The sequence below is a fragment of the Canis lupus genome, chromosome 29 (assembly GCF_011100685.1).
Source record: "Canis lupus familiaris isolate Mischka breed German Shepherd chromosome 29, alternate assembly UU_Cfam_GSD_1.0, whole genome shotgun sequence".
Taxonomy (NCBI): domain Eukaryota; kingdom Metazoa; phylum Chordata; class Mammalia; order Carnivora; family Canidae; genus Canis; species Canis lupus.
Window position 1 is genome coordinate 20,297,769 of NC_049250.1, and position 13,303 is coordinate 20,311,071.

The 13,303-nt window shown below is 36.0% G+C and overlaps 1 long non-coding RNA gene across 1 annotated transcript; it reads left to right on the plus strand.

The window, feature by feature from the left end:
- The first annotated feature begins 7,292 nt into the window (after window positions 1–7,292).
- LOC102152284 lies at window positions 7,293–11,630 on the plus strand. The gene is made up of 4 exons (XR_005380865.1): window positions 7,293–7,356; window positions 7,753–7,909; window positions 10,423–10,488; window positions 11,575–11,630. It is a non-coding gene; the product is annotated as an uncharacterized LOC102152284 (long non-coding RNA).
- The last annotated feature ends 1,673 nt before the right edge of the window (window positions 11,631–13,303 follow it).

Consider the following 13,303-nt stretch of genomic DNA (forward strand, 5'->3'; position numbering starts at 1 on the left):
ATGGAGCTTGCTTCTCCCTCTGCCTGTGTCTCTGCCTCTCTCTCTCTGTCTCTCGTGAATAAATAAATAAAATCTTAAAAAAGGGAAAAATCTTTCAACTTTTTCCATTTCTAGCCAGGTATCAAAGGTATCAAGTAAAAGGAGATATTTTGGTATGAAACTTTAAAGAATTTTAATGGCAAGTACAAAGAATTATTGGTTCCAGTTGAATAATTGTTTTGAGAACTAGTATTATTTTCTTAATGTTATGTTCATAGGTTTGATAGAAAACTAGCAAATTGTGAAAATACTAAATTATAAGGTTGCTTATGCCTGTAAGGGAAATGCATTTTTTAAAAGGTTTTATTTATTTGAGAGAGAATGCTCATGCTCAGGCAAGCACAGTCTGGGGTGTGGGTGGGAGTTGTGAAGGGCAGAGAGAGAGAGGGAGAAGTATTCCTTGCTCCGTGGGCTGAGGGAGGGAGGAGTCCAAAGTGGGGCTCTTTCCCAGGACCTTGGGATCCTGACCTGACTGGAAGGCAGACACTTAACTGAATGAGCCACCCAGGTGCCCTGAGGGAAACGTATTTTTGTGATAAACCTACTACATAGTAATTACTATAAGAGAGGTCCTGTTACTTTGTAAAAAGCCCCAATATTATGATTACTGAGTGCTCAGAAATGTTCTTTGGTTATAAACAGATCTAACCAATAGATACGGTGAGGTAAGCAGTTTATAAATGTCTTTGAGGATTTTTAATTTGGGTTGCCCAACTGAACAAGGAGTATTTTTTGGCATGTCTATGGATATAATGGTATGCAGGGCAACAGGGCTTTGGTCTAATTCAGCCAGAGCACATGCGTTAACAAATTGGCTCTGTCCATGATGATTTATGCCTGAAAGAAGTTAACGGAGTGCAATCTACTGGCCGTGGTCATAGAGCAACCAGCGTTTTTTCTTCTTCCCATCAGGCTGATTTTTCGTTTGGCACAGCACTTAACAAATACCACATGCAAAATTGGATGATCCTGATTGTTGTAAAATGGACTCAACTTGTGCACTTTGGGAAAAGGAAGAAATGCTTGGATTAAATGTGTGTTAATCTTTTGGAATGTGTGTGGATCAGACTCTGGGAAGGAGATTGATAGCTTCATGGTGAAATGTTGGCATACCATTTTTAACTTCCATTTGTCAGTTAAAAAGAGGAAGTGTTCAGGATCAAAAACACTGATTTATTTGCTACCTAAGATAATGAATGGACAAAATGAGTATGTCATTGTAATATTTGGAATTAAAGTCCAGCATGAAGTCAAGCTGTTTAGTAGTTCTTAAGCCAGTTGGTTGCAATGGAATCTTCATTTCTTTGTAATGTTTGTAGGTTTAGTAAGAAAACAGAACTTGGCTGTTAGTACAGAGTCATCTTTATGTAGAATAAAAGTATGGAGATTTAAAATCTAGAGCAGTGGTTCACTAGAAATTATTTCATACCCTTCTATTGGCATTCTTCTTCTTTTTAAAAAGATTTTATTTATTCATCACACACACACACACACACACACACACATACACACACACACACACAGGCAGAGGGAGGAGAACTCGGTTCCCTGCAGGGAGCCAAATGTGGGACTCGATCCTGGGACACCAGGATCACACTGTGGGCTGAAGGCAGGTGCTCAACTGCTGAACCTCCCAGGTGTCCCATGTTGGCATTCATTTAATAAAACCTTTGTATTTTTCTCTTTGCCCAAAGGATAGATACAAGTCATCTTTAACAGTACATTTCTTTATTGAAGTCATACCTCTAATTTCATGCTTGATTTAAGTTCTCAATTGATTTACCAGCTTTCTAGATTAAAAGTGCCAATAAGACCTTACATTTCTAAGAAAAATAGCATATGAACTATGGGCTAGAATATGCTTCAGTAGAATGCCCAAATATCAGTGGTTTAACAAAGCAAAGATTTAAGTCTCACTCATACTACATGTCCACAAAGGATCTCTGCACAGGTTGACTGAGATTCCGCTTTCACAGATGCTTTCATGATTACATGGGAAAAGTAACATATTATATCATACCCTGGGACTTAAAACTGCCACTTCATATCCATTCACATTTTATTGGCTAAAGCAGGTCAATATTTGCCTATTCCAAAGTTGCAAAGATTTTCTCCTGTATTTCCTTCTAGAAGCTCTATAATTTTTATATTTAAGTCGGTTAGCCATTTTGGGTGGTTTTTCTGTATGGTATAAGTATCAATTTTTTTTTCCATATGGCTTTCCCATTGTTCCAACACAATTTGTTGAAAAGACTGTCCTTTCCCCATTGAATTATCTTAGAACCTGTGTGTGTGTGTGTGTGTGTGTGTGTAGGTATATCCCCCCACAGCCACTGGTCTATCCTGTTCTATTGCTCTGTATGTCTGTCCTTAGGCTAATACATACTGTTCTGATAACTGTACCTATAAGTATTGAAATAAGTAGTGTAAGTTCTACAGTTTTGTTCTTCAAAATTGTTTTCATTGTTCTAAATCTTTTAATGTTCCATATAGATATTATAACTAACCTGTTAGCCTTTACAAAGAAGCTTGCTGGGATTTTAATTAGGATTGCATCAAATCTTTTTGGATCAATTTAGAAAGGGATGGTTTATATCTTAGCCATATTGAGTTTTCCAGTATTTCCTCATCTGTATAGGTCTTTGATTTTTCTCAGCAATATTTTATAATTTCAGTGTACATATTTTATTAAATTTATCCTTAAGTGTTTAATTTTCATACTAATGCAAATGATATTTTCTCTATTTCTCTAATTGTTTGTCCTGGGATATATAAATACAACTGATTTTTAGATATTGATCATATATTCTGTAAACTTGCTAATAACTTCACTTATTAATTCTAGTAGCTTTTTCTTTATAGATTTCTTAGCATTTTTATGTACACAATAATTTCTTTTGTAAATTAAAAGTTTTACTTTTTCCTTTTCAAATTGTATGACTTTCATTTCTTTTCTTGATAATTTCACTAGTAGCACTTCAAGTACAATGTTGAACAGAAGTTGTTAGAGCAGATATCTTTGCCTTATTCCTGATCTTTGGGGGAGAAAATACTGTCTTTATTATTAAGTATAATGTTAGCTACAGGTTTAGTAGATACCCTTTATCAAGTTGAGGAAGTTTCCTTCTAGTCCCAGTTTTCTGAGATTTAAAAATTGTGAATAGGTACTGAAGTTTGCAAAATGCATTTTCTACATTTATAGAGATGCTCAGATTTCTTTTTTCCCTTATATTGTTAATATGGTGAATTACTTTTTTTTCCCACATACTAACTTTGTATTTTTGGGAAAACCCCACTTGGTCATAATGTATTGTACTTTTTATGTATCACTGGATTTAATTTGCTTATATGTAATTAAGATTTCTGCCTCTATGTACATGAAAAATATTAGTCTTACATTTTCTTTTCTTGTAATGTTCTTGCCTCTTATTGTTATCAGGGAAAGAACTGCCTCATAAAATCAGCTGAGGAGAGGTCCCTCCTCCTCTATTTTTTAAGTGATTTCCAAAGAACTGGTTTTATTTCTCTCTTAAATATTTGAAATAATTTATCAGTAAGACACCTGGGCCTGAATTTTACTTGTGAGAAGGGTTTAATTCTAAATCAATTTCTCTAATTGATATGGCAGCTATTCAGAATTTCTATCTCTTCTATAATCAATTTTGGTAATTTGTGTCTTTAAGGAATTTGTTTCATCTAAGTGATTAAAATTTTTTTTGCCTAAATTTCTTTATAGTTGTCTCTTAGTCTCTTTTAAGCATCTGTAGGATCTTCATGATTTTCCTTCTTTTGATCTTAATATTAGTAATTGAGTTTTTTCTTTAAGCTAGAATTTCTTTTCAATTTTATCAGATTTATATTTCATTGTTTTTTCCCTTTGTCTTGTTTTTATGTGTTCCACTATTACTTATTTTCTCCTATTTACTTTATGTTTATTTTATTTTTAAAAAATATTTTATTTATTTATTTGGTAGAGAGAGAGGACAAGCAGTGGGAGAGGCAGACTCCCTGTTGAGCAGGGAGCCCTACATGGGCCTCCATCCCAGGATCCTCGGATCGTGACCTGAGCTGAAGGCAGATGCTTAACTGACTGAGCCACTGGACACCCCTATTTACTTTAGGTTTAATTTGCTTTTCTTTTCCTAGTTCCCTAAAATGGATACTTAGACAATTGATTATTGAAACTTTCTTCTTTTCTAATACAAACATTCAAAGCTATAAGTTTGTCTGTAAACATTGCTTTAGATGACCCAACAAATTTTGACATGTTGTGTTATCATTTTACTTTAGTTGAGAATATTTTCTAAGTTTCCTTGTGATTTTTTTCCCCCCAAAATCAAGTTGGTTCCTTGGCCTATGGATTATATAGAAACGTATTGTCAAGTCCCACATATTTTGGAATATTCCAGATATCTTTCTGGAATTGATTTTTATTTTAATTCAGAATATACTTTGTGTATACTTTTATTTCCAAAAGAATTATTGAAACTTGTTTTGTGGCACTGACTTTTTTAAGACTTATTTTGTGTTCAAGAATGGGGTTTTTCTTGGTGAATGTTATATGTGTATGCTTGAAATTTATGGTATTTGCCTGATGATAATCATAATGGAGTACTCTGTAACTGTCAGTTGGGTCAAACTTGATTGATAGCATTGTTTATATCTTCTTTATCCTTACTAATTTTTTCCTATTTCTACTAATTATAGAGACAGGATTGTTGAAATAGCTCTGGACAGTTGCAGACTTCCCTATTTCTTCTTTCAGTTTGTCAGTTTCTGCTTCACATATTTTGAAGCTCTGTTGCTAGGTGCATAGATATTTATGGTTATGTCTTCTTGGTGAACTGATCCCTTTATTATTATCCCTCTTTGTTCCTGGCAACATTCCTATTTTTCTGAAGTCTACTTTGTCTGATATTAATATAGCCAGCTTTCTAATGAATAGTTTTTGCATGGTGCGGTGCATCTTTTCCCCATGTTTTATTTTTGATCTATAGTCTATTTAATGTGAACTTCTGGTAGACAGCATTTAATTGGTTCTTGGTTTTTATTCAGTCTGACAATTATGCATGAAATTTTTTTTGTGTATTTGAGTATAGTTAACACAAAACATTCATTAGTTTCAGGTGCGTAACATAGTGATTTGACAGGTTTAAACATTATGCTATGCTCACCACAAGTGTAGCTACCACCTATCACCATATAAGGCTATTGTAATAACATTGACTATATTCCTTATGCTGTTATTCCTATGACTTACATATATACATGTATCCATACACACCCCACCACCACCGCTACACATCTTCCTTATTATTTTTCTACTGATGGACACATAGGGTTGTTTCCATATCTTGGTTATTGTAAATAATGCTGCAATAAACATAAGGAGGGAGGAGTGCAAATATTTTTTGAATTAGTTTTTGTTTTCTTTGGCTAAATACCCAATAGTGGAATTATTGAATTGTATGATATTTCTATTTTTAAATTTTGGAGGGACCTCTGTGCAATTTTCCACAATTGCTGTACCAGTTTATATTCTCTCCAACAGGGTATGAGGGTTTCTTTTTGTCCAATCATCAACACTGATTTCTTGTCTTTTTGACTTTAGCTGTTCTGACAGGTATAAGGTGATATATCATTGTGGTTTTGATTTGCATTTCCCTGATGATTAGTGATGTTGAGCATCTTTTCATGTGTCTATTGGCCATTTGTATATCTTTTTTGGAAAAATGTCTTCTGCCATTTAAAATTTATTTAAAAAATTTTAAATTTAAATACAATTAGCCAATATATAGTACACATTAGTTTAAGAAGTAATGTTCAGTTATTCATCAGTTGTGTATAACACCCAGTGATCATCATATCTGATGCTCTCCTTAATGCCCATAACTCAATTACTTTATCTCCTCATCCATCTTCCCTCCAGCAACCCTCAGTTTGTTTCCTATAGTAAAGAGTCTCTCATGGTTTTTCTCCCTCTCTGATGACTTCTTCAGTTTTCCCTCCTTTACCCTATGATCCTCTGCACTGTTTCTTATATTCCACCTATGAGTGAAATTATATGATAATTGTCTTTCTCTGTTTGACTTATTCCCTCAGTGTAATACCCTCCAGTTCCATCCATGGTGATGTAAACAGTAAGTATTCATCCTTACCAGTATATTCCATTGTAATATACTGAGTAATATTCCATTGTATATATATACTGCATCTTCTTTGTCCATTCTTCTGTCAATGGACATCTCAGCTCTTTCCACAGTTTGACTATTGTGGACATTACTGCTGTGAACATTGGCGTGCAGGTTCCCCTTCGGATCACTACATTTGTATCTTTGGGGTAAATACCCAGTAATGCAATTGCTGGGTCATAGGGTAGCTCCATTTTTACATTAGATTTTTAATTTATTTATTTATGATAGTCACAGAGAGAGAGAGAGAGAGGCAGAGACACAGGCAGAGGGAGAAGCAGGCTCCATGTACCGGGAGCCCGACGTGGGATTCGATCCTGGGTCTCCAGGTTCGCGCCCTGGGCCAAAGGCAGGTGCCAAACCACTGCGCCACCCAGGGATCCCGGTAGCTCCATTTTTAACTTCTTGAGGAACCTCCATACCATTTTCCAGGGTGACTGCACCGTCTTGCATTCCCATCAACAGTGTGAGAGGATTCCCCTTTCTCTGCGTTCTTGCCAACATTTGTTATTTCCTGTCTTGTTAATTTTAGCCATTCTGATTAGTATAAGGTGGTATGGAACATATTTATATGTATCAGTTGGCCATTTGTATGTCTTTGGAGAAATGTCTGTTCTTCTGCCCACTTCTTAACTGGATTCTTTGTTTTTTGGGTTTGAATTTCATAGGTTCTTTATAGATCTTTATCTGATGTGCCATTTGCAAATATCTTCTTCCATTCCGTAGTTTGTCTTTTAGTTTTGTTGACTGTTTCCTTTGCTTGTGCTGAGGCTTTTTTTTTTTTTTTTAAGATTTTAATCTATTCATTCATGATACACAGATAGAGGGTGGGGGCAGAGACAGGCAGAAGGAGAAGCAGGCTTCATGCAGGGAGCCCAATGCGGGACCTGATCCCTGGACCCCAGGATCACGCCCTGGGCCGAAGGCAGGCACCAAACCACTGAGCCACTCAGGGATTCCCACATGCTAAGGCATTTTATCTTGATGAAGTCTCAGTAGTTCATTTTTGCTTTTGTTTCCCTTGCTTTAGAGATGTGTCTAGCAAGAAGTTACTGTGGCCAAGTTTGAAGAGGTTGCTGCCTGTGTTCTCCTCTAGGATTTTGATGGATTCCTGTCTCACATTTAGGTATTTCAACCATTTTGTGTTTACTTTTGTGTATGGTGTAAGAAAAAGGCCAGGTTTCATTCTTCTACATTTGGCTGTCCAATTTTCCCATTGAAGAGTACGCCCATTTTTAAATCAGATTGCTGTTTTGTTGTTGAGTTTTAGAACTTCTTTATTTATTTTGGATATTAACCGCTTATCAGATATATGATTTGTAAATATCTTCTATTCAGTAGGTTGCCTTTTTTGTTTTGTTGATGGTGTCTTTTGCTGTGCAAAAGTTTTCTAGTTTGAGGTAGTCTCAATAGTTTATTTCTGTTTTTGTTGCCCTTGCTTAAGGAGACATATCTAGGAAAATGTTGCCATGACTGTGTTGTGTATATTCTGCTATTGTATTTTTGCTACTCTGCCCTTCAGGCCAGCCTGTGGAGGCTCTTCTTGCCTGCTGTGGGAAACATTTGGTCCCTGGCCTGAATGTGATGAACTTTAAGTAGGTGTGCTCTAGTCTGCTTGTGAAGTGAGATTTGACACCAACTCCACCAGAACTGAGGCCCTGTGGAACTCTGATCAGGAGGTATGTTGTGGGCTGTTTGACTGGGGGAGAGGCCCACTGCATTGGGACAGAGGCAAACTTGACTGAAAAGGGCAGTCTTGCCAGAGCACAGGGTGATGGGGCTTGGTACAGGCAAGTTAGGCAGCCAGTGTCAGCATTGTGCTGCTTCCTACAGATGGCTCTATGTTTATGCTGATGGGGAGAGGGTGGGAAATGGCATTAGCCAACTCCTTTGTTCCTGGAGAGGTATCTCTGTGAACACTGCCTCTCAGGGACATGCTCAGAGAAGAGTAAATAGTCTCCCCACTGTGTGCCACAGGCATTCTTCTGATCACTGTTGCCATGTTATGCACTCCCTGGATTGTTTGCCCACCTTCTCTCAAGGAGAAAGGCTATGCCTTCCAGGCTCTGTGCTAGCCAAGCCTGCCATTCTTTAAAACTCCAGACTTTAAGCCCCACTGGTTGCAAGAACCTACGAAATTCAGGCCTTTTTGTTTTCCTTGTGCATTCCCCTGTGTGCTTTTCTCTCTCTTGTCCTTACCTATGGCCACAGCTCCCTTCCCTCTGTAGCACCTGTGATCCGTTTCTCTCCTAAACCGTGTCTCTGCACTTCCTACCTTCTTCAGTGTGGCCTTTTCTCTCCTTTTAGTTATGGAGTTTGTTCTGTCAGTTTTCAGTTTGACCCTAGAATATTTAGGATGATTTGATAGTTATCTACGTGTGTTGGTGAAACAAAATGAGCCTAAGGTCCTATTACTCCACCACATCTTCCTCTCTTTACCAGAGACTTGATGAAGTACAACTGGTTATTTTATTTTTATTTTTAAAAAATATTTTACTTATTCATTAGAGAGAGAGAGAGAGAGAGATTGAGAGAGAGCACAAGCAGGGGGAGTAGCAGAGGGAGAGGGAGAAGCAGACTCCCCACTGAGCAGGGAGCCCCATGTGGGGCTTGATCCCAGGACTGAGAGACCACAACCTGAGCTGAAGGCAGACACCCAACCATCTGAGCCACCCATATGCCCCTGGTCAGTTTATTTTTTAATGAATTGTCCTTTCTGTTTTATCTTTAAGAAATTTTAGCCTAATCCAGGAATCAGCCAACTATGACCTGTAGTCCAGGTCAGGCCTGCTGATTGTTTTTGTATGATTTATGTGCTATGAATTATTTTAATTGAAATTTTTGGGGTTAACTATAGATTCACATGCAGTTGTAACAAACTGTAGCAAGGTGTTCATGAACACTTTCCTAGTTTCTCCCAATGGTAGGCCTTTTTAAAATTATACAATTTAATATCACAACCAAGATATTGACATTGGCACAGTCCACAAACCTTATGTAGATTTTTCCAGTTTTACTTGTACTCATTTGTGTGGGTAAGAATAGTTTTTACATTTTTAAATAAACTCTGCCCAATATGGAGCTCAGACTCATGACCCTGAGATCAAGAGTTACATACTCTACTGACTGAGCCAGCCAGGGATACTTTTTTCATTTTTAAATGGTTGAAAAAAATCAAAATAATATTTCTTGATGCATGAGTATTATATGAAATTCACATTTTAGCATCCATAGCTTTTATTGGAGCATAGCTACATTCACTTATTTATAGTATAGTCTATGGCAGCTTTTGCCCATTGATAAAATAATGGACTAGTTGTGACAGAGAACATATATAGTAATTGCATTGCCTTCTATTGCTGCTCAGTGGACTATAAATTGCAGTAATACAGTTATAACTTGACAACATTTTGTGCACCATATATTACTGTACAATGACATTGTATTTACTTTTTACTTATCAGGGCATTCCCATCATGTCACAACAAGAAGACAAAAGTGGATTTTGAATATCATACTTATAAGGCACAATGAAATTTAGATTATCTTGTTAACAAACCAGATGTGCAATGACACCACAGCTGTGCTGAAAGAATGCAGTGTACACTGACATTCTCAGACTATCACAATATTCCTAACTCACAGTAAAGAAATAGGAAAAATTAGAAAATTCATTGTGGAATATCTCATCATGGCAAAATTTCCAAAAATAAAAAAATAAAGGCTGCAACCAATGTAAGTTTTTGAGTGGCCAATTTGTTAGCCAAACAAAGACTTCTTTTTTTAAAAAAATATTTTATTTATTTATTCATGAGAGAGAGAAGCAGGCAGGGACACAGGCAGAGGGAGAAGCAGGCTCCATGCGGGACTCCTCAGGACCCTAGGATCACTCCCTGGCTAAAGGCAGGCGCTAAACCACTGAGCCACCCAGGGATGGATCCCCAAACAAATACTTCTTATGGTGAATTAATTAAAATCATGTTTGTAGCAGCTGAAGAAAAAAATGTGTCCAGAGAAAACATTTGTTTAAGATAATTAGTCTTTTGGCAAGAGCGAATTCTCAAAGACTTGAGGACATTAAGAGTAAAATCAGTAGTCAGCAAGAAGGCAAATTATTTCAAGTGGTTTTCATTGGCTCTTGATGAGTTGAAAATGTTACTGGTATATCTCAATCATTTCTTTTTATTCAAAGATTAAATACCAAGTTTGAAGTGATAAAGTATTAGCCCTATGAATATTCTGCATGGAACAGCTACAGGTAATGATATTTTCAAATAAGTTATGAAATGCTAATATAGTACAACCTGAAGGTGGTATCTACTAAAATGTGTTAAAACTGATAGTGGTAAAAATACGGGTGAAGCAGGAAAATTTTGACTGAACAAATTGACAAAGCTTTTGAAAACAAAAGCTGTTTAAAGCCTTTGGTTATTCAGTAGTACTTCACAGGTAATATTTCAGTCTATCATTTGTTATTGAACTGATAGTGTTTAACAGAGGACTTCATTTACTCTTGTGACTTAACCATTATGAGTTTTGTGAATTTTTGTCAGAAACGTAAGTGAAATATCCTAGCTTGCTCTTCTGCATAACAGTTCAATGATTTAGCATTGGTAATGTTTTACTGTGGTTTTTGTTATTATGAATAATACTCCTAGGAACACTCATGCACAAGATTTTGTTTGAGCACCTATTTTCAGTATTTTTTGGGTATATATATATCATGGTGAAATTTCTGAGTATTATGGGTTAAATTGTATCTTCCCAAAAGATATATTGTAGTCCTTACCTTTGGTACCTGTGACATGACCTATTTTCAAAATAGAATCTTAGTCGATATTATCAAATGAAGATGAGGTTATACTGGTTTAAGGTGGATTTTAATCCAATAATTATAAGAGGGAGATTTGGATAGAGAGACAGACATGCACAGGAGGAGGCAGCCATGTGAATACAGAAGCACAATTTGAAGTGATGCAGCTCCAAGCCAAGGAAGCTAGGGATTGCTGGCAACCACGAGAAGCTAGAAGAGACAGGAAGGATCCTTTCCTAGAATCTTCAGAGGGAGCATGGTCTGAAATCACACAATGTTTTGAATTTCTAGCCTTCATATCTGTAAAAGAATAAATTTCTACTGTTTTAAGTCATCTAGTTTAGGGTAATTTGTTATGGAAGCCCTAGGAACCTAATACACTGGGTCATATGACCATTCTATGTTAAACTTTTTTAGAAATATCAAACTGATACAATAGCAGCTGCCATTTTACAATTCCATCAGCAATTTTTAGGGTTTCAGTTTCTCCATGTCCTCAATGACAAATGTTTTCTTTTTCTATATTTACAGCCATTCGGGCAGCCCCGGTGGTGCAGCGGTTTAGTGCCACCTGCAGCCCAGGGCGTGATCCTGGAGACCCTGGATCGAGTCCCACGTCGGGCTCTCTGCATGGAGCCTGCTTCTCCCTCTGCCTGTGTCTCTGCCTCTCTCTCTCTGCATCTCTATGAATAAATAAATAAATAAATAAATAAATAAATAAATAAATCTTTAAAAAAATTTACAGCCATTCTAGTGGGTGCAAAGTACGGTCTCATTGTGGTTTTGATTTGTATTTCCTTAATAAGCAATGATGCTCAGCGTCTTTTCATGTATTTTTTTGGTCACTTGTGTATCTTTGAAAAAAAATCTATTGAAAAAATTTGCCCATTTAAAAAATTGGGTTATTTATTTATTTTTTTTTTGTTGAGGTAAATATTCTTTATATATGCTGAATATTAGGTCCTTATCAGATATATGACTTATAATATTTTCTTTATTCTATGGATTTTCTCTTTCTTGATAGTGTCTTTGATGCACACCTGTTTTTAATTTTGATGAATTCAGTGTAACACGTTATTCTTTGATTGCTTGTATTTTTGGTGTTATAGCTAAGAAACCATGCTACCCAAGGCCATGAAACCTTAAACCTATGTTTTCTTTTTTTTTATTTTTTAAGATTTTATTTATTCATGAGACATACACACACACACAGAGGCAGAGACACAGGTAGAGTTAGAAGCAGGCTCCATGCTGAGAGCCTGATGTGGGACTTGATCCCGGGTCTCCAGTATCACACCCTGGGCTGAAGGTGGTGCTAAACCACTTAGCCACCAGGCTGCCCCCTATGTTTTGTTTTAAGAGTTTTATAGTTGCAGCTCTTACATTTAGGCCTTTGATCCATTTTTAATTAATTTTTGTATATAGTATAAGGTATGGGATCAAAATAATTTTTTTGCATGTTGATATTCACTTGTCCTAGCATCATTTGCTGAAAAGATTATTCTTTCTCCATTGAATAATCTTGGTATCTCTATCTAAAGCCAATTGACCATAGATGTATGTGTTTAGTTCTGGAATCTCAAATCTATTCCTTTGATCTATATATCTGTCTTTATGCCAGTATGACACTGTCTCGATTACTGTTGCTTTGTAGTAGAATTTGAAAACAGAAGGTGTGAATCTCCCAACTTTGCTCCTCTTTTTTCAAGACTGTTTTGTCTTTTCTGGGTCCTTCGTAATTCTATATGAATTTTAGGATCAGCTCTATATTTCCGTAAAAAGAAAAGGCAGTTGGAATTTTAAAAGGGATTATGTTGAATCTCTGGATCAATTTGGGAAGTATTACTACTTTAACAATATTAAATGCTCCAATCATTGAATATAGGATGTCTGTCCACCACTTATTTGCGTCTTTAATTTCTTTCAATGAAATTTTGTAATTTTCAGGGTACAATTTTTATACTTCTGTTATATTATACCTAAATATTTTTTGATGCTTTTGTAAATGTATTTGTTTTCTTCATTTTCAGACTGTTCATTGACAGCATATAACTGATTTTTGTTTATTGATCTTGTATCCTGAAACTTTGCTAACCTCACTTATTAGTTCTAATAGATTTTTTCTTTTCCTTTATTTATTGAGGTAAAATTGTATATATAACATTATGTTTCAGATGCACATTATAATTTGACACCTGTATACACTACAAAGTGATCACCACTAAAATTCTAGTTATCATCTATCACTATACAATTGACC